At 41.5% G+C, this 26591-nt stretch overlaps 1 protein-coding gene across 2 annotated transcripts in view; it reads left to right on the top strand.

Moving 5' to 3' along the window:
* The window catches only part of ARHGEF4 (Rho guanine nucleotide exchange factor 4), a 217141-nt gene that overhangs the window by 68283 nt on the left and 122267 nt on the right, over nt 1–26591 (top strand). The gene's annotated exons all lie outside the window — the stretch shown is intronic.

The raw sequence follows: 26591 nt of genomic DNA, 5'->3' as shown, positions 1-26591 counted from the left end.
GCAGACTGTGCTGTATATATCACAGTCAGGTGCTGGCTGGACTGCCCACATACAACTCAGGACTGAAGTATTTTTAAAGCACTCACACTTGTTTTTCCAGTTCTAGGACTCGTTTGGGCAGAAATTTCTGCTTCAGTGCAGTTCTGGGTTGCTTTTTTGATGGCTACTAGTGAACAGGATGAAATGTCCACACTTAACTTTTTTTTTGAGATGGCCTTGGGCTTTGAATCCTAACACATTAAACTCTGAAATACACAACATCCTTGAATACTGTTTTTGAAGAGGTACCCCCGTCCCCGCCAAAACTGAGTAAATGTAAGAAATCTAAACAGGGAAAGGCCGGACATGTCTATCAATGTCTATCATTAAGAAGAGTGAGTGACCTTTTTCCCTGGTCTTTTCTACCAGTCAAGTAACACATTCCAATGCACCTTCCAGTGTTGAGAACTAGGATTTGAGGGATATAATGGGGAACCGTAAATGTTCGTGTTCTCTTACTACTGTCTTCTTCCAGTCCCTTTTTCTGTTTTCTGCTTTCTAAAGTATGAGCGGCTTGTTCCTCATTAAAGGACTTTTTCTGTCACCTGTGCTGTCACAGTGCTTTCCAGAGCCTGTCTCTGCAGTGGCCAGGTCTTGCGATGAGTGAGTGGTTCTCGGTGTGAAGCTAATCATTCCCACCCCTAAACTTTAGTCTTTGTTCTGTGTTGAGAATTTTCCTTTTTTCTCTTCTGATGGCTCAGCATATCCTTTTCAGACCTTCTCATTATCTTCATAAGTCTTTCTGTACTGAGGCAGATAATATCCTTTGTCCCCCTTCCCAAGTGCAAAGGGGACTCTGGCCCAGCCTGAACACCATGGTGCTGGGAGTGGTGGTGCAGTTGATCGAACAATTGCACAACAAAAGGAATTCAGTTTTCTTTCTTGCTGCACTCATCTTGCATTTCCATTTCTCAACTTTGACCAGTACCATTTTGTACTCTCCAGACTGATCAAATTTTTCAAATTCAAGCGGCTGGACAATTTGTTTTTGTTCCCTGAACATATCGCTATGGGTAATTCATTATTATTATTTTTGAACAAAACATAGTTGGGGCTGGGCTTGCTTTTTGTCCTTTAGACCAGCAAAGCTATATTTCTATTAATTTTGAACTCTTGCCAGTGTAATTCTGTCACATAAGTAAACCTAACTTTTCGAAGTCTGGATTTGCACAAAGAAGTTATGCAAACTTCGCACCTTTGCAAAAAAAACATCTTGGGAGTTTATTAACTGCAGAAATGATGAGCTATTGTACTGGCATATAATCTCAAATTGTTGAGGTTTCCAAAGAATTAGACAAATGTCTTTGGGTATATACCTTCACCTCAGCTCAAAAGTAAAACCCCAGTTGCAGTGCCTCAGAGGGAGTTGAACATGCCACAGGGGCTGGAGGATGAGAGCTGAAGGATGGCTTCCAGATACCAGGCAGCTGCGCTTTGCTTTTGTTCAGTTTCTGGTTGTGGACACAAAGGTGTCCAAGAGAAAAGAGTAACAAACGGGGAGTAGTCCTCGTAAATGTGGAGAGGATGGTGCCCTTCTTTTCACTAGCCTTGGGAACTTGTAAAAGCCCCGTTTGGAGAGAAGCTTTCCATGGAAACTGCTGTTTTAAATAAAGCAGGTTACTCTTCTGTTTCTTGAGGATGTGTATTTGTATTAAGTGTGGGTAAATCAAACCATGCCTGAATATTAGTCTTACTCGTTGAGTTGGATTAATGTAGATCTGGTCTGTGGGTACAGTTCTTCAGGGCAGTGAATGGTTCCTGGCTGGCCTCATTCTGTAGTGATGGGGAATAGGAAGATCCCATGTGCAGTCGTGAAGGGTGTCAGCACACTGACAGGCCCTGCGGTGCAAACTAGGGGTGAGCTCAGAGCATGTCACCTCCCTCGCGGTGCCAAGCGATGAGTCTGTGTCTAAGCAGTTTCCTCTGATTCATCACTGCTTTTTGTTATAGGCTAAAGATAGTCCTTCATATAGAAAGCTCAATTTGAAGTGTAAAATGTTGTTTTCCCTTCTCTTTGGTTGCTTTAGAGCTGCTGCCATTCACCTTCTAGCAATCTTCACTAGCTGGCGGTTTCTCTCCTTTACCCACCCTTATCACTTTCCTCCTTGCCTTCTCTGAAGGGGTCACTTATGAGGGATTCCCTTAATTTCCTCATGCTGATTACATAGTGCCGCTCACTGAAAAACCGCGCCCAGTGAATCTTGCATGAGGTTTAAGATTACTATGGGGCAACCCTCCTGCATGTAAACATGAGGGATGTATGGAGGATTTTCTCTTTTAGCATAAAATCATCCATGAATCAAGTCCTCCTATGATGAATCCCTGGTTCAGAGGCTGTGTAGTTTTTGACTGAAAATTGGATGCTGAAACTCCTGGAGGGCACTTCCTGTGATTCAGGGCTCCTTGCATGAGTGTTTTAGAGGCAGAGACTTCGGAGAAAGAGTTTGTGGGCGCCATACATTTGTGTGTTGTTTGTAAAAAATGGGTGGGTTTGCATACGCAATGTGGATAAAATTGCTTGAAGGCAACGAGCAGGGCACACTCCAGCTTCAGAGTTTCAGAGAAGCTGTTGTAATTTGTAGCAGTAAAAAATGTGGCCTAGTGTGCCTTTATTTGAAGCAGTGGCAGCAAGAATGTAGAGGCGCTTTTAAGAGTAATACTTGCCAGACAGATGTACTGCAATTCTTCCACATTTGTGCTACGGATCAGATTTCTTCTGTCATTTCTTGAAAAGTATTTCTGTCTGACAACTTGATATTTTGTCTGAATGGTAATGGTAAGTCACTATTCTAGTAGAAGACAAACAAAGATTTAATAAATGCACTCAATGCTCATTGTTTGGTGATGCTATCAAAATAGGAAGCTGCATTCTGCATCACAGTCTTCATCCTGAAAAGGCTGAAATATAAGGACTTTACACAAAAAATCCAAGGAGAGCTAACAGAGTCTTATCAAATGTCCTTTGAAAATGAAAAAATATTTGTTTCCTTTTTTTTTTCTTTTTGACAGGGATTTAAATATTAGCTTTTGAGAGAGATTGAAGAGTGGAGTGCCAAAAAATTAGTATTTCTGTAAACTAATTCTTAAGTAAATATGCACATTGATTTAAGTGAATTTATACAAGTGTATATGTCTAAATGTATGGTGTGGCATGATTTATAAAGTTTGTGTTGTATTTGGTTAGTGTTGTGGATTCAGTATGGTAACACGTTGGATTATTATACTAGGGTACCCTAAATTAGATGTGCTTCCCTCAGTGAGCTATCCTGATTAATTATTATGAGGGCACTAATTGATTTGGCAATGTTCCCTGTAATTGCTGAGTAGTATCCAAATTTTTCCTGTGTTTGCATTGTTGTGGCTTAAAATTTGTCTGACACAACAAGATGCCAAGTCAGCACATGTTTTCAGTCTATCTTTATAATGTGGTGCCAGGCTTTTTTTTCCTTTTATAGGAGACAAAAGAAATAATAGTTACACAGTTACTCATAGGGGTGGGAAGTCTTTCACACTCTTGGTTCTCAAGGGCTTTTTCCCAAGCGGTCACAGCTTAAAGCTCAGTGCTGTCTGCAATACTTCATTTGGTGGAACTTGCAAGACTGCTTGAGAAAGGTAACTTCCTTCAGCTCACATAGTGTGAGGGTCCAGTGAACCATGCCCTCCCCAGCACCAGTAAGCATCCAGGTGCTTACTGGTGGATCCATTAAAGTTTCCTACAAAGCACAATCTTGACTTCAGGCTTCTCAATACTCTGGAAATAGAAATTGTCTTGAAGCCTTTCTAGTCTTGCCCCAGCCAAAGAAGTTAACCAGCTCCTCATGTGTGGTTTTTGAAAGAGTGAGCCTTGCTCCATGGGCTCATCAGTATTGCACAATGGTATTGTTTGTCATGAAGATGGAAAGGAAAGGTATTGGTCTCTGATCACTTCAGAGACACAAATCCCCTTGTACACATCAGTCATCAGCTTTTCCCAAGCCTGATGATTGCCTTTGGCCTCCGACTTTGGCTGTGTTGGGAATAAAAGGAATGTACTTGGATTTGGTACACTACAGGAAATACGTTTCATCTCTCCAACTGTTGGCTTGTTGAACAGTTAAGATTTTTTTCTCAAATGAAAAGAATAAACCCGTACATTTCAGTTATGTGAAACTTCTGATACCAGAGCTTAGAAGTGAAATGTTGCAGGATACATTCCACATGTCTTGTCATTTTCTGGGAGATCTAGCAAAGAACATTATAGCCAAGGCCTTGTTCAAAAATCCAACATCTGTGGAAATTAACACTTCCAAGCTTTCTGTTTTTTTTTAATTCCCCATACTAGTTTTACACCACAGCAGATAAAGTTTACAGCACAAGTTCTGCACCTGTAGCTTAGCCTTCATGTGGGAGCTAAATGTCCACTTGATCACACAGATACCAGAACCGGTCCTGCAGTAGTGGCCAACTGTGGTCAGGTGCACTACTCTTGGTATTGATCTTTAGAACGTTGATAGTAATCTTGATATGAATATCATATTATTTTTGAGTTTAACTGCCGTCTCTCACACTGTAACCTGGAGAAAATCACATAGCTATGTACGTCCCCTCTCACTTTTCTTTTTCTCTTTTTTCCTCTTTCTTTCTCTTTCTCTTTTCACATTGCAGGTTTTTTTCCTGGGAAAACATGAAACAAATTGTTAGACTGTAGAGTGTGAAAGCAATATTGGCTTCTCTGTCTCTACTTTTCTATAATGGGATACCCATTAAGGCTGAAAAATGAAGCTCTTCTGTCTTTATTTTACCTCATGAAAAAAATAATGGGAACTTCAAGTTCATGTTCAAGTCATTCATCAAAATACCAGCACAAGCACATCTTACATGTTTCCCTCTATAAGCAGCTTTTGGCACTTGAATGTTAAAACGTTTTCCCTTAATATTTCAATATTACAGCTGCTACGAGGGTGACACTACCATTGCTTCATGGTCAGATTTTTTCTCGGCTTTTCAACAGTTAAATTGATAGGGGAGAACCAAGTACATAGACAATGAAAAAAAGAGGCAAAGATACCTAGGAAGTCCTGGGAGCACATCCAGCAGTGGTTAGGTCTTTAAAAAAAAAAATTCTCTCTCTTTTATCCTGTCATGTCAAATGACAGTAAATACCAGTGGATAGACACTCACCCTGTGTTACAGATAGAAGCGTTGTGGCATAACATGTAGCAAGCCAAGGTAATGCTGGAAATCTAGCCAAGTCCAACTGAATTCACGTTCTTTAAATTGTCTTGGGTCCCAGAGGAGAAGTTAAATCAGAACATTGTTTATCTCAACTTGGTACACGGAGTTGAGTGAAGCAGACAGAGCATTCTGCTTCGGAAAGAAGCCACATATTCCAGTGACTAATGAAAACAAAAGAGGGCAGGGGTAAAAGTGGCAATTAGGACATGGGAAAATGCGCATCTCATTTCAGAATGCAAAGCTTCACTTGTACCTAGTTCAGTGCTGCAAACTTGGTGCAAATTCCACTGTATGGTAACAAATCTGAACATTTGCCTCACGTGAAGTTAAGTGATCCTAACACCACATATATTTCAATTGGACATCTCCATAAAATTGTGCGAGGTTCACTGGTAAAAAGAGGCCTCAAGCAATTACCTCATGATTCTTTTTTCATTTTAAAGAAGTAAAAGAAGGGGCTTCTCCTAACCCAGGAGGTCTTTCAGCTACCCCTGGTACTGCTGATTCAGACTTTTTGTAAGAAGTACTCATTTCAGAAACTGTGATATGCCTGGTGAGTAATGAACAGGATTTTCTAAAAGCTTCTAGGTAAGACTGTTGGAACCACAGTCTGCCTGCCTCGTCAGAGAGCCTTTCTAGCAAGCAGCATGTCAATGAAACACAGCTGGTGAAATGAGTACTGTTTTGCTAGGGCAGTCATTTGCGTCAAGTTTGCCATAGTGTATCTCTCTGAGGTGTTTAAGGATCACTTGGCACACTGGGTCCAGCAGCCACTGAAGAAGAACTGGAACAATAATCTTCGTTATCTAGAGGTAGGTAGGAATTGGATTAATATAACTCCTCCTCAGCAGCAGTTACAGGCATGAGCTCTTACGCTCCCTGGGCCTGATCCATTACTTGCTTACTTTTATTGAGGGACAAGAGAAAGGCAGATTCCGTGTGAAGGGTTGTTCCTGCCACCTTAGTTTGATGCAGTGATACCATACTGAGTAACTTCATTAAATAGATAAGCCATATTACAGATGCAGGTCTTCATGGCATCCGTGAAGATGGATCCATGGAATCCATGCACTGTTAAATAGTTGATACAGGTTTTCCGTTCAGACTGTTGAACTGATACGATCGTGTAGCAGTTCCTGGATTTGTAGTAACGCAGGAGTTTCTGGACTATAACCAACAGAACTGACCTCCTCTTATGCTGTCAATGTGGGAATCGTTCTTTCCAGGAGGTTTAGGTCATTCATACTAAATGCTTTGACATCTTATGTGACAAGCTTTGTGGGACTGCTGAAATGCATCATGCTGTGGTGTCATGTTCTTAGTGTTACTGTTTCTCTAGTGTGTATCACAATCGTCCTGTCTGCCCTGTAGCCCTAGAGTTCATAGCTTTGCTAAGATGTACAATTTATGTTTTTAAAGAAGAAATAGATATACATATAACTCTCTATATGTACCTGTCAGTACCTCCTTCTTTAAATACCACTGCTTTCAGTAGGAGCTGAACATTGCCCCTGGTGAGCTGTAGTCACCAGTACAAGGGATTTGTGAAATGCAAACTGGAGTCAGTCTCTGTGAGCTTGAGAGGTCCTATTGCAGCTCCCAGCGTTTACTGAGATCCAGGTACAATGCCAGCCTTCTTCACATCTGCTCTTGTTAATTTTATACAAACCTAAATTTATTTTTAATCTCATTATATTTCTTTTATACACCGATATTGATGTGATTCTGCAGTGGAAGCTTTAATAGTATGTTTCCCTGTGCTGTAGAAAATGCCATGTGCAATTTTCCTCCCTTTCCTGATGCTGATGCTCAGTGAGGTATGTAATTAGAAAAGGTCTTTTTCAGTTGATCCTACAGGACCTGTTTCAATGCTGTAGGGTGTTAGCAACATCATCTTTCTTCACTAGAATGCACGGTGTATGGGCTAAAAGGGCAAATCAACCTGCTGTGTGATATCTCGCTTCCCGTACACCATTCTGAAAGGCAAAGTTTAGGCTTTCTGGCCAAGCTAGACCAAGACCATTCTCATTGGGGGAAACCTGTGAAGAAATTCTTGAAGCACCTGGTTCCTTTTATTTACTGAATACTTGCAGATACTCATTTCCTGCTCTGTAGGCTTCCAGATGTCTTCCTTTTCTGTTTAATCCAGATATCCCCTCCTTTCTTCAAAGTTTCAGTGTTGTTTTTCAGGGAGACAGGCATCTCAGCTCCAGCAGAGACAGTGCTGTGGCAGCCTCCCTGCTCCAGTGTGTTCTTTCTATGCCTGGACACATTTTTGCTATGTGAAATTGAGGTCCTGTTTTGGAAACCTTTCATGTAAGTACTCCTAATTTTGCAGATATTCCATGCTAAACAGCAAATCTGGGAAAAGGGAGCAGTTTTTTGTTTCATATGTCTTTAAATTCTGCCCTGGATTAAGAAGTACATTGCTGAGATCAGCAGTCATAAACTTAGTCTATGCCATGAGCAGAGGAATTACATACCTCAGAGATCTTTTTTGGGTCAATTTACTACTTAAAATGAGGAAAGCCTTTATATTAGTCTGTAGATTATGTATAATTCTTTCACCAGAGAGATTGCAGTGCTTCTGAGAGAATTTACTTTGGAAGGTCAGATCTGCTTGCTGAAAACCTTGAAATGAGCATCTCTGAAAACCCACATCTCTGTTTCTGAAGGCTTAAATCTGCAGCAGGGGAATATTTGTAATAACTTTGGTATGGCATCCAAGAGAAGCCTCATGCATTTTTCTGCATTCCACAAGTAGAAGGGAGATGTTTGTCAGGCTTTGAAAGTAATCAGTACAGAAACAAACTGCTGGCTGTACGGAACTTGTTGTTTGGTACTCACAAAGTATAACTGACCTCAAAGTTGCACTGACAGAAAAAGTTTGTCTAATTGTAGATCCTGGTATAAACTGATACAACAGGCTGCCCAGCTCTCTGCCATCTGGAACATTACTGGAAGCCATAATAAACTGCAGGGTGGTAATTCTTTCAGCTAATGTCCAATAGAGGGAGAATTTGGCCTCACGGCAAATCAGACACTTAATTATTACTGTCTGAGGCTTCTCTGTTGCTATTACAAGTCACATGAAATCCTGACACTAGTTACAGTGATGATCTTTTAATGCCTGAGCAAGGATACATAACATTAACAGTGTTGTTTGGGAATGGATCGTAAAGGCAATGATCTTGCAAATACTCCTCATGCACTGTGCCCTGGAACAGAAACTGTCAGGAGAACATGATCTTGTTCTCCAGTGCTCTGAAACGCACATGAGTACTCGCTAGATGTGATGGCATTTAGCACTGAATCCATCTTCTCTGAGGCTACCAAACACTGAGTGCTGAGGTGCAGAGACATTTCTTTTAAAATAACAGGCTTAGTTGATGCAAAACCCATACACTGGCTTCTATAATTATTGACTAGTTAATGCAGCAAGCTAAGATGGGCAGTGTCTCAGCAACTTTGGTGCCTCAGTGCTGTCCTGCAGAAAACAAAAGGCCAGGAGATGTGGTCAGGATTATTTCAGCAGTGTATTGCTAAGCCATTGTGATCCAAATGTCCTTCAATAGTTGTCAAAGTGAAGGGCATGCTCCACAACCAGCCTGCTTGAAGGAAAGACTTCTGTAGCGGTAAGGCTGCATAATATCCCTGTGAGCACTGGGGCAGAACTGGAGAAATGCTGCTCGCACTTAGGCCACCCTGTGGAAATGTGCAGTTTACAACTACAGGGACAGGGGATACAATCTGTGACAAACTCCAAATGGCATTTAAATCCACTGCCTAAAATGAATTTGCTGAAATGGGGAAGGCAGGTGAAATAAAGAGGATGATGAAAGAGGAGAGATGATATGAATTTAAAAAGAAGTGCAGATTTATTAGCGAAACGTGTAGTGATAAACTTATCCATGTGGAAATTTCTGTGTCCATTAAGTCCTGTAGATGTACCGGCTAGTATGTGGTTTGCAACCAATAGGACATCCAGAGACGATCTATAAAAACTTGCCCTTTCCTGATCGTATTATACTCATGAGCCTTGTTTAATATGGTCAGACACCACAGAAATAGAAGAAAAGAAGAAGAGGTTTTGTTCTTCAATATTCTATCACAAACTTACAAAATCCTAGTGCTTTATTTACAGGGAGGGCAAAGAAACAGCAGTGTTCTTGGTTTTAATCAGTGACAGCAAACATTAGAAGTAATGCACTTTTGTGTGTTTCTGGTATTTCTAGTTCACGTGTGATGTTTCCTGGTACGTGAGCAAGTGTGCAGTCACTCCTCTGAACAGTAACACAGGCAGCCTCTGAGAAGCAGGTGGGCAATGACAGAGAAAATGTCTCTTATGCAAGGCAGCTGTAATTAGTGTTGAAAACTCATGTTCAGTCAGACCAATGCATAGCAAAGTAATAGTTACAGAAATAGAGGACTGCATTAAAACATCGTGTTTGCCATTCAAGCTGGTTTTTTTGTCTTTTTTGCAATATAATAGGGTTGTTTGTTTTCCCAAGTCAGCAGAGTTTGGGAGTGTGATGGAAAGCAGGAACATCTGATCTGCCTAATCGGGTTTGTCTTGTGGTATCATGGTTTGTAGACGAGAAGTTTCAGAATGGTATTTGTGCATCATTTTTAATCTTACCCAAAGTTTTTTTGAATATTTCTGTCCCACCAGGGTTCTTATCATGATGGGGCATGATGTGGTTTAGTCATGTCTTAACAGTGAAGCCAGAGTAAATGGAAGTTTAGGGTGTAGCCAGCTCTTGGTACTTTGTCTGTGTTGTACTCTTAATGAGTAGAGCCTGGATAAGTGTCCTGAATGCTAACGCCATTTCTCTTGACTCACAGTGTTGCTCCTAACACTGAAGAGTTGTTGGCAATGGTATGCCTGTGTGAATTGTGGGGAGTATTATCACTTGAATCAATAAGATTAACAGTTTCCTGTGTAAGTGCCATCCTGCCCACACAAGTGAACACCGAGCACACCCAGGGCTTTCTGTCGACACTGGATGGCATGGAGCAGAACCTGCACAGTCAGTGACTATGCCTTATTGACGTACCTTGCCTGCCTCATAGGCATAACTCTTAGAAGGATGGTTTTCTGAAGGAGCTCTCTGTAGTTTGGCTGAATGTATCTTCTTTCTCTTTCTCCCCCTGTAAATCACCAGGGCAGTTGCTGTTTTGGGGCTCATAGAAGTGTCTCCTTCACTGAATTTCTGTCTCTAAACAAGCCATGGGCACACGTGCACATTTATTTCTCCTAAGTTAGATATCAGGTGGTGTGCTTTGCTTTTTCTTGGCAAATATCCTGACATTCCTGCAGACTTTGAATGCAGAACTCTCAGGAAAATAATTAACACCCTGAAAAGGAGCAAACTTCCTAACAGCTAAGTAGTAATGAAATGTTCTACTAGGCAGTTTGGGTGGCTTCCTGAGAAAATATGAGCCCCTTATAGCTAATCCACATAAATGCTCTAACTTGGAAATGTGTCATAGTTAAAGCCAAAAAACAAACAGAAGCATTGGCTGTTTAAATGAGGGGTGTCTGAGTACAGTTGGAGGGTGTGTGTGGTGTGATGGGTCAGTTAATCTGTCCACTCCCAGTTGTCCCAACAGCTGCCTGCTATGACCATTCTGTTTCTGGGCAGGTTTTCTGGTACTCCTCTGTCAGGTGATGAGATGATGGCTCCTGGGAAAGTGGGTGACTGGGAGCAAAACTACTGCAACAGCAGCTTGTCCAGCACTGAGGAAAGAGTGTGGATGGAGGTGGCCAAATTACGAGTCAAATGACTCATTCCTGGCATAATATCTTGAAGGGTCACTTAGACATGGTTAAGGAGCACAACACACTCTGTGTGTGCAGGACAGCCTTTCTGGACAACCCCAGTATGTCCAGTTATTTGTAGTCATATTAGACCCAGGTCAGATGGCATGAGTTTCACCCACTACATTGTAGAGGGTAAGAGCTATTGTTTTGAAGAGCTGGTGCAGTTCTGATTTAAATACATGAGGTCACTCTGCAGTGCATTGGCTCTTAACCCAACCTGATTACTTTATTTGACTTGCCATAGTTCACAGCAAAAGGCTTTGAATACTGATTTGTATAGGCAAGTTTTCCAAAGGAGGCATCGAGATTCAGGTCTCTATGTTTAAAAATTGATCTTGAAATTTCATGAAGGAGGTACCTTTTTGTCATCATCCCATTTGAACTTGCTTCCTTCTTTGCGAAGTGAGAAGATAAGAATGGCCGCAGTGGCCAGATGGATCTGTAGTCTGTTCTGTTTAGCTCAATATCCTGTCTCTGTAAGTGATCAAAATAAGATATCCGGGAAAAAATATAAAAATCTAGCAAACATATAGTGAGATTCTCCTGAACAGTTTGTCAGCCGCCAGCAATTTGTAGCTCAGGCTCTTCTTCAGTCGGAGAAGATTTTTAAATAGGGTTGTTGTTAAATATAGGGCTGGTTATCAAAAGCTGGCGTGGCAATATCTTTTGACTAGTATGTTTGTTTACAGAAGTAGAGCTATGGTGGGGTGATAGCATTAATAAGCTGCTGAAGAAAGGGGCATGGGATACTGAAGCCCTAACTCCTTATGCTGGCGTTGTCTCATTTATTGCCAAGAGCAAATCACAATGTCTCTGAGGTGCCTTTCTCTATGTGATAAGGGGAGTACATGACCTGGGGATGACATGAAGCATGATGTGAAGATGTGCAGTAGGTTAAAGGATGTCTTATTTGGTCCAAAAATAGATTTGTAACAGTAGGATTCAGAGTCCATTCGCTCTGCCTCCTGTCTGCGTGATTATTCTTCTAGGTCATCTCATCTTTTAGGAGAGGAAACGTTTCTTCATGTTCCTCCAATGTGCATGACTACCAGTTTCCACTTAAGGAAAATACTTTAAAAATTAGTTATTCTGCTGAATCTTCAAAATCTATTAACATTATCTGATATTACCAGTGTATTTCACTGATAGTTTTGTCCAGCTCTAATAAAGAGCTATTAAGAGTTTTACTTCACAGGAATTCAGGCAAAAAGCTTTGCGATTGTATTTGTTCTTTTTTTGCCCATCCATGAACTGAATGAAGTGATTGTCATTGGTTTTGTGTACGTTAACTACAGACCAACTCTTCCCCTGTCTTTTTTGTTTGCTAGCTTTTGACAACATTCACTTTTTAATTAGAGCTCCATTAATTAAACAGAAGTAAGGAAGTAAACCAGCACACAGACTACCGATGAATAATTTAAACCCATGTTCAAATGAGTTAGACTCACTTCCTGCCAGGTTAGTACTAGCCTCAGTGGCCTTCCTAAACTCTTGTGCTGCAGAAGAGTAGCCCCCTGCATCTTTCCTCAATGTCTTCTGTGGCAGCACCCCTGCAAGACAAAGGCAGGTACAACACTTGAGATGCATGTTTTACCTCCACGGGGCAGAATTCTCCTGCCCTTCTCCAGCCATTTTCTGTGCTTTATGTCTGGTGGCTACAACCTAACTGTGAACTGGAGTGTTCTGAGCAAAGCAGTTCAAGGCACTCTGCTATTTTAAACTTTGCATAGTTTTTCAGACCCCGTAAATAAATTGGTAATCTTGGAAAAACAGTGGACACTAAGAATTTTAAGCAGCGGAAAAATTATGCGCATGGGGTAGAGTTTAGGGTTCTCTTATAAAAATAACAAAAAGCTGTGTCCTTAATCTCTATACAGTAGATCTTATTGCTATAAATGGGGCTGAGACTCTCCGGATTAATTTTAACCTAAATGCTCCTTTATTAAATGGTTGTGACAATACTTTGTAAACTTCTTAAAGTTCAAGTCTGAAAAATGCAAAAGCTGTTGAGTAATTTAGCATTCCACCTCCACTCAAGCTTGTTGTGTGACCAAGCCTTTAGTGAAACAGTGAGTATGTCCCTGTGAAAGAGAAATGGTTAAAGCAGCAGGCAGACATAGGAAAATTCATGAGCTTTTCCGGTGTTGTTCAGGATTACTTTTTTTTTAGCTAAAGAAAGTGTTTTATGATACTGTTATTAAAAAATTGATCAGTACTCCTGAGCTAATGGAGTTGGCTAGATCATTGAGAAAGAGTACCTTCAAACTGTGATTATCTTGGCCTATATAGAGATTTGCTGCAGAGAACCGCTTAACCCTCCCTGATTACAGGATGGGATGCATAGACCCCTCTGATATTTCGGCTGGGATGCAACAGACACCCACCAAAATATGAGGGCTAAAAGTTGTTTCTTAGTACCATACATATTCACAAACATGCAGGACAAGCAAGACATCTCCTCCTTCTTTCTCATTATCTTTTCTACAACACACACTTTGGAGGTGCTGTGTTTCCAGTTGTACCTGCTATGTGATTGCTGAAAAAAGCTTCAGAAAGGAGGCAGCGGCAGACTCCAGCCCTGAGAAGAAAGATTGCTCATACAAGGATCTTGCTACAGTTCTGCTGCTCTTACATGCCTGTTGGACTGGTCTCGGTAAACTGTGAGCGAAATAGTGCCACTTTTGAATAGATCAATAGGCTCTGGCACAGGAGGATGCCATTCTTAGGTGTGATTGTTAGACGTTGAAAAATAAAGATCTGACAGCCTGCATCTACGAAGGCAAGCATAGGTCGGCCTTGACTTTCAGCACCTTCCCAGTGACACTGTAGTCCTGCTCGCTTTCTGCTCGCTTTCTGCATATGCCTTGGTGGTGCATGGGGGTTGTTTTGCTGCTGAAGATTGTCCTGTTTATTATCGTGAGCAATGTGTGTAAAACCATTAAACTGGGATTTTGTGTTTGATTCCCATTAAACATTTGACAAGCTTTAGTTTAGGGTGTTAGGGTGTGCAACAAAATCTTTCTAGCAGGGGAAACAGCCTTCCCATCTCATCTTCTTGTTTCCTTCCCATTCTGTTTTCTCCTCTCATGGCTCTCCAGCCCCCACCCTGCAATGGGAGGAGCGCTGTATTTCCTGCCCAGCCAGACAACCTGGGCTGGAAGGCAAGAGTCTTTTGAGTGACAAGAATTTGCTTCCTGTGACAAGAGGCAAAGCGTTTGTGATGTGCCTCTTTGCTCTTGTCCAGAGCTAGTGGGAATACCGGTGGACCTATGCAGCGGTGGCAGTGAAGACTGGGGAGTTCCAGTTGCATCTTGCTGTTGGTTTCTGTCCTACATATTGCTAGAACTGTGAAATTTCTCAGGCCCCTGGTGTTAGTGGCTGATCGTGAGATTTGGCTGATACAGATGAGTGAAATCTGAAGACTCCCTGAGGACTGTTCTCCAGTCTTTGGATGTGAAAGATCAGAGGATTTTTACAGGCCTGGTTTCAGTTGCCTCCTTTGAAGAAACAATGAAGAAGATTTCAGGGCACATTAAACCCAGACGGAGCGTGGTGTTACAGAGGTTCCAGTTCAGGCAGCGGGCACAACTGCCAGGTGAAACTTTTACAACCTTTGCTTTGGCACTACAAGAATTGGCATCAGTCTGTGCTTTTGGCTGTTGGCAGGAAAAGCTGATCCTGGATCAGCTAATAGACAAAGCAGCAGACTGGCGAATTCGGGAGAAGCTCTTGATGCAGCTTGATACCTTGACTCTGGCCCAGGCAGTGGAGCTGGGATCACAGATGGAGAAAGTGTTGCAGAAAACTCGCCCCGGGTTTATTTCAGTTCTGACAAAGCAGTGGGAGAGCTGGAGTGGCAGTAGTAAAATCTGGAAGATAGGAAATGATAATTGCTGTAATCAATGGTACTGCTGGGGACAGAAAAAATCCCTTGCCCTCACAGCAAAATATGACCAAGAGAAGCAAAATCACTTCACCCCATCTTGTCACAGCCGAGTGTCATCTGCACCAGCTATGGGGAGGCAGCATTTGGGCTGGCAACTGAGATGTCCTGCCACTTCAAATACAAGACACGGGAGAGTCAGGAACTTCCAGGTAGGCTGTTGGTTGCAAAGTGACTGGGAAAGAGTGACAGAAAGCTAAACAAGGGCGCCTGGGACCAGACTGTTCAAACTGTGGGTCTGTTGCTTATACAGAATCCTAACTCTTGACTAAGTTGCAGTCCTCCAGGTTACACTGCAGTCCTTGAACACTTAAATAAAAACCTTTCCTCTCTGGAATGAAGGTATTGGCTGCATGGTATTATGTACTATGATTTTTTCTTTCTGTCTTTTGCAAGACTTAAATCTTGTGCGAAGGCTTTTGGTGAGGTCTTAACAATTGTGAAAGCAGTGTCTACACTATTTCGGTGTATTGCTGTGTTGTCTGGAGGCTTCTACTAAAAGAGCTGGCAGACTAATAATGTTATTAATGGAGTTTGGAACTTGGTACTAAGGGAGGCTATCTACTGCCTGAAGAAAATCTTCTTAACCCTTTATAACACATAGGAACAGAACTCATTTGTGTAAGAGCTAAGATTTGTGGAAAACTCCATAGTCATTGTGCTTTGGAATATAATGGTTGTATGATGAAGCATCAGATTTATAGAGATACTTGTAAATAAAGATCATAAATAATAACATATAAGGAGGGGACAGGCCAATGGGCATCATAGATTTGAGTCCATATCTGAGGTACGTGTGAAATAAGATTGAATCATAGAAGTTCTGCTGTAACATATCTCTGTCCACAGTATTCTGCTCTATTTTAGTTTAAACTTCCTACTTCTATACAGTGGCAGAAGAAAGGAGGATCAGTTACGCTCTTCTTTTTTCTTTTTTCTTTTTTTTTGGTATTTTGGTTGTTTGGTTGGTTTTATTTCTTTCTTTTTCATTAAAAGACATATGATTTCAACAATATCTTTGGTTCTGACAATCAACCTCTACTTGATTTCTCTCTGGCAGATCAGTGGAACTAGCCATTTGTGTAAAATAATAACAGGGTTGGGAAGAAAGGAAACAATGATAAGGAAACTTGATGGAGCCAGATCCACGAAAAGGACAATTGTTAGCAGAAGTGATAGTAAAACAAGAGAACCCAAAGCACAGTCTATGTGGAATTGGGCTCTCTTCAAACAAGATGATCATCACTAGGCTGCACAGAAGCAAGCTGAAGTAGTCTCTCTCTAAAAAAGTAAGAGGAAACGGGGTTTGTGAGGGGTTGTAAGACGTTGCTCCCTGTGCTGCTTGCTTTGTCCTTGCTGAATTCTGTGCCATGAGCTGAACAGGCAAGCTGCATCCCCTCGCAGCTGCCCTGTCTTCCCTAAAAGGGAATTTGTGATTATTTGGCAATTATTTGTGATTAGCTACCATAATGTAATTAAATGTTTAGGCTGTCCTGAACAATTGAATATGCCTGTTATTAGTGCTGTTCCTGCCAGGTAATGAAAAAATTGTTGAGGTTAAAAATGTCTGGTGCTCTTCACGTGTTCAGCATTGAAGCAAGTGAAAAGGCTGACTGAAGAGCAAGGAACTGTACTGAGAAGTACCCTGACCTGGAGCAGTGTCAGCAGGATCTTCAAAGACTTGAAAATGTATGATTTGCATCTTTTTGTTTCCTTTTAAATGTCACTTGATCTTTGTGGCTAAGAGCGAAGCTGAGGTCTGTTTTGTTAACTAAGGTTTACAGCTTTGTGGATATTCATGCAAGTCTGTGTGCTGTTTTTCTTAAACTGACCTTAAGATGGTATCGAATGGGACACAACTTTTGCAAGACTTTTTTTGACCTGGTGATGGTTCTAAGTCAGTGCTGTGCCAAGCAAAATCACTAGGTAGGAGGCTAGAGTTACTGTATTCCTGATTCTACAGTGCTGAAAGCTGGATTTCGGCTTAAAATGTGTGTCTCTGAACTGATACACTTCCAAATCTTTCTCTGTATTCAAGTTAGCACTGACTAGGTGAGGAATTTGGTATGGATCGAGTGACTTGATCTTACTCACCTCTGACTCTGTATTCCCTACTGCGTGCAGAAATTTGCGAATACCTAGGTAGATACACAGGGCAGTTTGGGAGCCTGGGAACAGTTGAAGAATGAACAACTTGATATAACCACACTCACTCCTGCCTCCTGCTCACAATCCTGCTGCCCTGGATTTTCTTCTGCAAGACCTTTTCCTCCTTTCTGCTCTTTGCCAAGTTCGCGAAATTGTGTGTGATGATTTATTGCAGCTTCTCTTGCCTCCTCCAACCTTCTTTCTAACCTTACAATATGGGAGGCCAGATCCTTCCCATTGAACTAATGAGTGACATGCTCTTGAAGTTAACACTTTTTTGGGGCAGCAGTTTCTGCTCCTTCTATTTTAAAAAAATAGATTACTGCTTCATTACTAAAGTTTAGGGAAGCCAAAATGGACACTTCAGCTGCAATTCTAGAGTCTCCCTTGGTATTAAATAGGTATGATGGACCAAGGAGCAGTTCCTCCATCCAAAGAACTAAATGGATATAATTTGTGATCCTAGTTAGAGATATATAGTGCTGTCTGACAGTGGAAGAATCTTCACCATACTATCCATTTTCCCATGAGGTAGAGGCACAACTCAGATTGTAGGGCAGATGTGCCCAGATGGATTGTGCCAAAGGACCTAGGATATGGGTAACTTCTGTCCCTTTTGCTGTCTTTTTTATCATATTGCAGTTTTGAGGCTTTAAATAAAAAACTTAAATTGTAAGGAACTGGGTGGTATGTGCCATTTTGCAGCGTGAGGTCTTTTCTAGGCTAAGCAATGTGTCAGTTTTTTCCAGTCTTCTCTTGTATGTTACGCTTTCTAGACCTCTCATGTCTTCAGAGGACATTTTTGGGCCCTTTCTGAGCTCTGCATCTAATATGTGGTTGTCTGTAGTTGCAGAGAGCAATGCAGGTTGCTTGTAAATCTGGATTTCTACAGGAGTTCTTTGCTTGTGGCTGCTCTTCTGTGTCACCTCTGTTATAATGGCATATCCCCCTGGGCCTGTGTATCGTAGTAAAATAACTGAATGAGCATCTACAAATTAATAATTACTGAATTAGAGGGCTACAAGGAGCCAAAAAAAGTCTTCTCATCTGTCCTTCCAGTGGAGATCAGCTTTTCCTGTGTCATTCCTGTCAGATGTGTATCTAATCTGTACCTAAAGCCAGAAAGTGATGGTGACTCCATGCTCTCCCCTAGGCAATCTGTCCTAGTTTTTCGTTATCCATACTGTTCGTGGTTTATTGATTTTCTTTAACTTCAGTCTTCTCTGCTTCAATTTAAATCCCTTAAGTCTTGTTTTATCTGTCATACATTTGGGGAGAAGATTACTACCTTATATCAGTAGTTAAAGACTGCTTTCGCATTATATTCTCTCTACGAACTACACACTATACTTTCAGTCTTTCCCCATGGCTTATTCATCTGAGATCATTCTTGTTCTTCTCCTGTCTATTGCCGCTTGCTCCGTGTATCCTGATGTAGGATACACATCAAGCTTTCTTGAATGTTCTAGCTGAGGTCTTACCTGTGCCAAGCTCAGGTTCCCCGTGCCACTGTAACTACTGTACCTCTTGTTTTAGCCATGTGTTCTGTTGGGAGTGTCAGAAAATCCCTGGAAACCATTTACATGAATGAGGCAGGAGTCTTGTGGCAAAAGCACAGTTGGTAGTTATACTAACTCACCCATGTAGTGAGTTAGTGTATCTAATCTCTATCAAATCAAGCGACATCAAATGAAATCATCAGTGATGATGCAATCATCACTGGAATAAAAGGTTCCTGAGAATAGGCAGGTTCTTGGAGACAGAAGAGGGCATTTTGGTCACAGATTCATACAACCCTTGTGGATCTTGAAATGTAAGGCAGGGCTTATGTGACCTCACTTCATCTCATGAGTCAGAGATTTCATTCTCTGGTGCCTAGTCACGTAATCTTGTATTTACAGTGTAGCTCTGAGGTCAGGAGGTGTTACCATTGTTTTACAGAGGAGGAACATAGGTGAAATCAGGTATCCAAGGCCAAAGGAGAAATAAGGCATTAAGGTGGATGCCGAGTAGCTACAGCAAAAAAAAGGCACACTTCCTAAGCCCCAGCAGCTGAATGGCTTGTGCCCACATTTAATAATATGTAGTACACTTCAGGCTTCAGTCCAGGTCTGAAACTGTGGCAGTCACTCAACAAGAAAGGCTTGCTCTTCCTTGCAGTGCTATGTGGACATAGAAAGGATTTGAGCTTGTTTAGGAGCAGTGCACCCTGATGACATGTTTCAGCTGCAGATCAGGCCTAGCGCTGATGCAGTTCTTGTGCCTATAGTGAAGGTGTTAAAATACCTGTAAATAGCCCTTCTGCTTTCTGTTACGTGGGAAGAGAAGCGACACAGTGAGCAAAAGAGGTCTTTGCAAATGGTGCAACTTCACGCAGCTAAATCCATGCTCTGCAACAGAGTTGCTAGCTAAGTTTTTCTTGAAAGATGTTATTTGATACAAATTTGCATGTTACTTGATCTTTTCTGCTTTTAAAAGCTCGTGAAGATTATTTCTCAACCACTGTGGAGAGAGGAGGAAAGGAGTGAGGAGATCGTTGGCTCTGGAGTATCTCATGTCACTCTAGTAGGCAAAACTCAAATAAGGTGTAAGGATGCAAAGTTGTGCTGGATTCAGTTCACTTCCTGAACTTGTGAGCAAGACCTAGCCTGTCCTTGTCAAACGTCTGAAAATCAACCTTCCCGTGCTCCTCATTTTACTGCTGACTTCAGATCTGATGCAGTCTGCTTGTAAGAGCTGCCTTTAGCTGTAAAGCCTGTCGACTGAGTTTCTGTTTGTGTAACATTAGCAAGAGTCCAGAGGCAAGGTTATACCTTTCAGGGCAACTGTGTAAGAAACAACTACTAAAGGTCAGTAGGGGCAGTTGGGGAGGGGAAGTCCTCATGTATTTCATGCATATGGAGTGACAGGGACCAGGAGTTAACCTAAAAATGAAGGGCAATGACAAGAAGAGGAGGAAAAAAGCTTGTCTGACTGTCAAAGGCCAGGCTGACTTTGTTAGCAAAGCTCTTACTTAAAGCTATTGAGAACATGCAGTTAGTAATGGCAAGTCAGACTGAGACATATCAAGTAATAATGCTTTTATTATTTATATCTCATGATAGGGGGGCCTGTTTAACTAAGAGTCCCACAGAGCCCCATTAAACTCATCCCAATGATGCAAAATAAGGAACTATACTTTTCCTCCATACTTGTTCTTTCTTCTTACTTACTATCTTCCCCTTGATGCCTGTCTCACTTCTACCTTCTCCTTGAGGCCATTCCTTCTTAAAATGCAGTAAGAAAGAGTCTACAAATGTGTTAGGTGCATTTCTGTTCTGTCAGCCCTGCAAGTCCCCAGCTGATGTATATACATACCTTTATACGTCTCTTTCCTTACTGCCCTTGAGGTTTTCTCCTCTGTTTATGCAGTAGTTTGTGTAAGGAGACCTCAACCCTCAGAGAAGCATTAGACTCAACAGAGAAATGAAAAGATAAAAATAATGAGCAGGGGCTGAGACAGCTGAATTCCTGGCTCTGCTACAGATGCCGTGGTATGACTTGAGCGAGTAATTTACTCTGAATCTGTAAAATGAAGATAGTACTTCCTCCCTCTCCTTCTTTCCCTCCCTTTATCTTACATAATCAGACTATAAACACTATGGGGCAGGCACTCTCACCATATTTATCCAGCACTTAGTGCAATTAGGTCATGGGCTCTGTAGCATCTAGGAACTCAGCAGTATGATGTGCCGGAGGAGGGGTGTCTGGTGTAATAATATTGCAACAGAGCTGATAAAAAGGAGCAGCATGACCACAGAAATATTAGTTTAGAAGCAAACAACATAATCAAGAGGGAGATGCAGTAGCTGAGTGTATTGGGCAATTTGTGATGTTTCCAGTGATGGTAGGAGGAGATCAAGAAAAGCAGGATTTTGTATCAGTCACTGCCTTGTGTCTCCCAGGCTTCGTATAGGCCTTTTCCTTCAAAGGGCTCTTTCAATTAACAGAATTATAACTGTCTGGAGACTGATTTTCTTGACTAAACAAAGCAAGCCTATGGTTCTAAAAATGGGCTGAGCGATTAGATTATAAGACAAACAAGCCATATATCTCATGACTTTGTACTTGACTTCCAACTTCATTGCAGTCCCAAACTTGAACCCTGAATTCTGAACACTGATCACTGAACATCAGTGCGTGCTTGGTGGCTACATGTGCAATCATACACTTAGGATTTCCTGGACCACTCTTTGTCTTTAATGGAGTCTTTTTTCAAATAGCTTGCTTCTTCAGATGAGTTTGCCCTGTCTTTAAAGTATTTGCTGTCTTTCTACTCCTCCGATTCAGCATTCCTCCTATAATTTCTCAGTGGCACTCAGGAAAACAGAGTGGCTTCTGAAAAAAAGGATTGAGTTTAAAAAAAGTAAATATGTCTATGCTAAAGCGTATTCACAAAAAAGTGACTGCAGCAAGTTTACAGTGGAAGAACAAACCACCACAGCACTCTCTGCCTGGTCTCCTAGAACAGAAGTGACCACTTCTTTCACCAGGAGTCTTAAAGGTTGCCACTCAGAAAAGTGTTCAAGCATGTCATTGAACACTCTGAAGGGAAACAAACTGTGAGTCTTGTGTTCGTTTACCAGGCCAAAAAGATTTTTTAAAGAGTATACAAACATCCACTGGTAGAAGGATGTTAGTACTTGAAGCCTCCTAGCTGTGTAACACTAGAGTTCAGCAGGGGCCCAGTCTATGGAGGAGGAGTCACATAGTTTCTGGGTGGGATTGTTGGTCTGTGCAGAGCTATGTTGCTTCTGCCAGACAGCTTCAATCTCATGTAAATGCGTCTGCCTTACAGAAACATTCATGGTAAAATTTAGATAGAGGTAGATGTACATTTGCCTCCATAACTTGGAGGCAAGAGCTTCCCTGCGGCCAATTTGAATTTCCATTTTAGCACAAAAAGTGTTTCAGTGAGGCTTAGTCCCCTGTTCCATGGGAGCAGCGATGTTACCTGCTCATATCTTTACACTGTATCTTCAACATGAATGCATTAACTTCTGATTTTTTTCTTCTGGGGCAGTCCCGAGCTTTTTCTGTTAAAAAAATAGAGGAAGAGTGTGAGGGAGGGAGGAAGATTATTGACTTGGTATTATAAGGCAACCAAAATATATCCCTGTTTTCATGAAAGATCATTAGAAATCTAACAGTGTAAGCTCTCCATGTGTTGAAGGCAGGACAATGAAGCAATATATTCCCTTTTAGATTTGCCAGCAGAGGGAGTACTGCAATGCAATGAATGCAGATAGTTTCAAATAGCAGGGAAATTGCTTGGGTCTGAATTTTAGCTGTTGGTATTCCAAATTTTATTTGACGACTTATATTGTTGTGTTGACCAAAAAATGATCTGATAACAATAATAATTATTGATGCAGTTTAAACTTTACATTTCAAGAGTGAACCTACATAGTTAGCATCTTGGCTAAAATGTAGGATTTCTTTTGGTACAAATAAGCTGTCGGTTTTTAATGTACTTGTGAGAATAAATCTACAAATATTTTCGTAATAGTTGTTTCTGGTCTTGCTGCACTGATAAAAATGTATTTCTGATGCAAACTGCAGTTTGTAAAACTTAATGGAAGAAATAAACCACAAATTCAAGGTAGGGGGAGCCATGGACTTTTCAGTTTTGTGCAATCATATTGTACAAATGACATATCTACTTCACGTGATAAATCTTTATGCCTCTTCCCTGCCTCGCCTCTTCATCTGCTGGGCAGTCCTTGTCTGGCTGGAGCTAAAGCAGCACTGAGGAATTTGTTGGTGAGACGCTTGACCGGCAGCACAGTCAGAGTCTGGAATGCAGCTTGTATTTATTAAAAGGAGTGTGTATTTCTCTGTGCAAGCTGAGTCTGACCAGGCACCTCATCGCAACCTCTAGATGGCACCCAGATTACGCATTGTTACTAGAAACTATTACACCTTGGCCAACATGTTTTATCTTGGCCAACATTTCTGCTAAGCTGTATGTGGTAGCAGGAGTGTTAATGTCAAAGGAGGGAGATAATGTTTTTGGCTTTCGGCTATAAAACTGTTTTTGTGTTGGAGTTGGCTTGTTGAAAGGAATGAGAGAAGCTGTGTGGAGTGTAGCAGGCCCCCTGCTTGTGGCATTTTTCTGCTGATGCAGTCCTGTACTTAACCAAGTGTCATGAGACAACAACATGGTGGAGGCCCAGATTTACCTCTGGGGCCAGGTTATTGGCTGTAATGTCAAACACTGAACACTGAACAGACAAACGGTCGATCAAGCTGGCAGCAGGGGGAAATGCACTGAGTTTTTGGCAGTTACGATGTTTAGGTATTTCACTGATTTTGTGCGTTCTTTTGCCATCAGTTCCAACCTCTTCTCCCCCTTGTCTTCATCTGGCACTATCACCTCAAGTGATGGTAGCTGCCAGAGATGTATGCAATTGCTCACGTAGTCCTGCTGATTTTGGAACTGCTTAACCATTTGGAGGCTTTCCAGTGAAGGCAGTAAATCTAACTAGAGCAAGACACTTATGCAGAGGATGTCTGCATGTTGTTTCCTCATGCCACTCGCTGTTAGTATAGTGCAAGTTCTCACAAATCAACAGAACTGGCTTTGAGGTCTTTTTCAGCAAAAAGTAACTGCACTGTTTGGGAACAATAAAAAGCTCATTCATCTCTTGTGGAAGAGGGAGATATGTTGTTTTAGTGACTTTATATATGAATGGTTCTATATATAAAAATGTTGCGGCTTAAGGACAGAGTACTCTGCAAATAGTGCTATTGCTCTGTATAGATGATTAATGAAACAACTGTGTCACCAGACTGCTCAAGGACTTAGTGCCAAAGTTCCTTTTGGATGCCCGTGCATACCTGCACTGACGGAAGCAAGAACCTCCTGGGGAAGTTCTGCTTTTTTCATCCCTCTGTGAATTTTGTTTCCTGTTGTGCAGTTAAGATGCAAATGTTTGTGTCCTGCATCAAAAACTGAATATGTTTTGCAAGTAAAATGTCGTAATTCAGTGGTTATAGAGTGCTTTCCTCTCTACCTGCAGAGGGTGTAATTTCTAGTGTCTTCCAGAGTGCCTGCTGAACTGCTATTTGTGCACAGAGCAGAATCGGTCTGAAGGTTCAGAACCACTGCTGACAACAGTATCACTTCTCAGCAATCCTCATCAAGATGCAGTGCTGCATCTGCTCGTATTCATACTGTTTTGCTCTTTACAAACATCTGTAGCACCTATAATATCCACTGGAATGACACACAATTCAGAAAAAGTGTTTTTCTGCTGACTGGGAAAGCAAAGTTCTGTCTGAAGTTAATATCTTTACTTCTTACTCGTTAAGTGTAACAAGGTTCGTTTTTACGAGGAAGTAGTAGAAAATGAAGGCTTTGCCAGTGTGCCCTCTTTTCCTTTTTCATTCCCTTCTTTCCATTATTCATGATGAAGGCAATTTAAGAAAAGGGCTTGGATAGTTGGATTTGATCAGGAAGATAATTTGAGGCCTTGGGGACATTATGTGGCTATCTTACGTGATGTTTTCTTTATAGCTTCTAATCTGAATCTACTCAGTTCTCAAGCCCGTGATTGTCTGTGTTGGGAAGACAAGTCTACATCAAAGAACCTGCCCATTGTAAACTTCCCCCCTTCTGCTCTGAGTCCTTTAGATTCAATTTTTACAGGAAAAAACAGTAAAACACAAGGAGAAGTAGTCCCACAAATCCTAACAAAATATACACACTACAGGTTGGGAGGAAATTAAACTACATATGATAGGTGGTCAGAGCAAAGGCCTGGCCTTCTGGAGGCACTGAGAAGTCAAAGACCCATAGAAGAAGGTAAAAAAGGCACCATCTGCATGTTTTTTGGCCTGTTAAGACTTCTTCCCTGGTCACCATGGGAAGTTCAGTGGGCTCATGAATTTCAGGTTTACTAGAGGTCAGCTCTAAGCCTCCCTTGCCTGTTAGGCAGAGGGCTTTGACAGACATAGCAGGAACTGAAGCCTCTATGTCCTCTCCCTCCTGAGGGGAACTCCATCCCAGGGTGCATCTGGTAGAGCAGGCCCCACCGGGCTGATCCTGATGCCCGCTCTTCCCCTTAGCAGCGCTGGGGGCACGTGTTCAGTCCTGGGCTCGGTCCAGGAATGCTGGTTGACATTAACTGGTGCTCTTCATACCTAGAATTTGTTTCCTTATTTCCCACAAGGTACGGAGGCAATTGTGGGCCCTCTGCTTCTGCTTGAATTGCATGATTTTGTATAATACCCATTAAAAACAAATAATTGATTTGTGAGGGGTCACAATACAAATATCCTGACATAGCTACGTTTGGAATGATACATGGACTGTAAGGGATCTTTTTTGTTTATAATTTAATTCATAATTATCCTTGGGGACAGTTGGGCTTCTTCATTACTTTGTTCTTACTTGCCTGAACAGTTTTTATCTTAGTTTATTGCCATCTGTAAATTTGCGTTCAGAACACTGTTGAAGAGGCAGCGCTGTTACTGCTGAACAGCTGCTGCGGTACTCACTGCTGGGTGAGCCAACTGCTCGCAGTTTGCGCTGCTCCATCATTGTGTGAAGTGCTAGTCTGTGCTGCTTTAATGCTGGTCATTTCTGTCCTGGTGACAGTGGCATTTGACGTTATTAAAGGACCTCAATTACATGTATCACTGATTGCACACAGTAAAGGACACGTTGCTCTGCTGGTTACGTGACTCATGTTGCCATTATAGAGCAATTTGGTCAGGTTTAATGGTGCGAAAGTGATTTTTGGACTTGGTTGAAGCACTGAATGCTCTCCCTCCTCCATTCAATTTGTATTTTCCTTCTTCTGTCAAGACAAAATACTAATCTTCTTATTGAGACTCTCTTTTGGAAATAACCTTAGTGCTTCCTTTTTCTGATTTACCCTCTGTGTTTTGGAGTCTAGAATCAGAAACTCTTGTGACATATCCCTTGATGTGATTTGGAATTTGGCTTCCCATATGAAGACTCACACATCCTCTGTGACAAAGCACCCTGGTGAAGGTGACGTGCAACTCAGGCTGAGAGACCTTGTGTTCTAGTTTGATGGTTGCCATTCACTTGTGGTTTGTTGGTTTTTTTTTTAGAAATGTCTTTCATTGTTTATTATCTCAGTTTTCAGATTTTGAAATGTGCTGGTTATTCTTGTGACGACTGTTACCAAAACCTGGTTAAAGAGGCAGCCAGCATTAGGGTTAAAGGCTGCCATTTATGTTTATGTAGCTTCTCTTTCTAGGTATTAATGGACTGAGGCTGGAATCAGCTAAATATCTTTGTTGGGTACATTTGTAGAACTTCTGACAATAGCTGTACTTGAATCTGACAAACGGCAAGTACTAGTTTTACCTCAGGAAAGCTTGCTGTGATTTCATTTTCTACTTTAAACT

Source organism: Larus michahellis, chromosome 6, assembly GCF_964199755.1.
Source record: "Larus michahellis chromosome 6, bLarMic1.1, whole genome shotgun sequence".
NCBI classification, from domain to species: Eukaryota; Metazoa; Chordata; class Aves; order Charadriiformes; family Laridae; genus Larus; species Larus michahellis.
The sequence above is the reverse complement of the archived record's forward strand: the minus strand, read 5'-3'. Positions and strand labels throughout refer to the sequence as shown.